The sequence below is a fragment of the Chrysochloris asiatica genome, unplaced genomic scaffold (genome assembly GCF_000296735.1).
Source record: "Chrysochloris asiatica unplaced genomic scaffold, ChrAsi1.0 scaffold00097, whole genome shotgun sequence".
In the NCBI taxonomy this organism is placed as follows: domain Eukaryota; kingdom Metazoa; phylum Chordata; class Mammalia; order Afrosoricida; family Chrysochloridae; genus Chrysochloris; species Chrysochloris asiatica.
In genome coordinates this window covers 3,986,662-3,988,421 of record NW_006408615.1, presented here as the reverse complement: position 1 = coordinate 3,988,421, position 1,760 = coordinate 3,986,662, and positions in this window count along the sequence as shown.

Below are 1,760 nucleotides of genomic sequence, written 5' to 3'. Positions count from 1 at the left end.
ACAATGATTGTGAGGTTGGCGCAGGACCAGGCAGTGTTTCATTCTGTTGTGCATAAATCAGGTCGCTGAGTCAGAACCGACTCGATGTAACCCAACAGCAACAAACATTGGAGTCCTGCATCACTTTTTTTTAATTTTAAGTTTTTATTGTGAATTGAGTGATAGTTTCCATGGGAGAACATCAGCATTACACCATCGTGTCATTGCAATGATTACAATCTCCTCCGTGCATCATCATTCAACAGTATTTGCTTCCATTCCCCACCCCCCACTTTTTTGGGGGAGTGGTGTACATAGAAAAACTCAAGAATATATAATAATTTAAACAACCAAAGAGCACATTCTGTAAGCTTGCCTCCTGACCTCCTGTACCCAATCCTTCTCTTTCCATAAGTCCGGAGTCTGGAGTCTTCAGTCCTCAGCTGCCCCCTCTCTCCACGTCCTCATCTCTGCCTCCATCTTTGGTGTCGCTGCTTCTCTGGATAGGGTCCTGCACCACTTCTAATATGCATTCCTAGGCATTTGATGCTTCTTGATGTTGTTATAAGTGGGACTTCAATGTTCTATTTGCCAATTGTTCATTACTAACATATACCAGTAATCCAAACTGGATGTCAGATGTATCTTGGCTAAAAGCAGAGAATATCAGAAATATAGTTACCTTTGTTTTAGTGATTATTCAAAGGCAATATAATGTATGGATCATGACAAGCTATAGACAACATTGTGGACAATGGGTATTCCAGAACATTTAATTGTGCCATGAGGAACCTGTACATAGACAAAGAGGCAATAGTTCAAGCAGAACAAGGGGACACTGAGCAGTTTAAAATCAGGAAAGGTGTGTGTCAGAGTTGTATCCTTTCACCATACTTATTCAATCTGTATGCTAAGCAAATAATTCAAGAAGCTGGATTATATGAAGAAGAGCATGGCATCAGGATTGGAAGGACTTTCATTAACAACCTGTAACATGCAGATAATACAACCTTGCTTGCTGGAAGTGAAGGGGACTTGAAACATTTACTGATGAAGATCAAAGACTACAGCCTTTATACTTATACTTCAATATCAATAAAACAAAAATCCTCACAACTGGACCAATAAAAACATCATGATAAATGGAGAAAATATTAATATTGTTAAGGACTCCATTTTAGCTGGTTCCATAATCAACACCCATGGAAGCAGCAGTCAAGAAATGAAATGACATATTGCATCGGGCAAATCTCCTATTAAAAAACAAACAAACAAACAAATAAAAAACTTTTTCTAGTTTTAAGAAGCAAAGATATCAGTTTGAGGACTAAGGTGCACCTGACCCAAGCTATGGTCTTTTCTATCAACTCACATGCAGGTGAAAGTGGACAGGGACTAAGGAAGACCAAGGAAGAACTAATGACTTTGCACTCTGCTGCTAGCCAAGAATATGCCAGAAGAACGAACACGTCTGTCTTGACGAAGTGCAGCCAGAATGCTCTGTAGAAACGAGGATGGCAGGACGTAAGAGTATGCACTGTGGACTTGTCGTCAGGAGGGCCCAGTCCCTGGAGAAGGCCATCATTCCTGGTAACGTGAAGGCTCTACAAATAAGAGGAAGACCTTCCACAGAGGGCTTGATACAGTGGCTACAATAATGATCTCCATCATAGGTAAGACTCAGGATGGCCCTGGGCCCAGCAGTGTTTTGTTCTGTTGTATAGAAGGGATCACTATGAGTCAGAACCAACCTGATGGCACCTAACCACCACCACCACCAC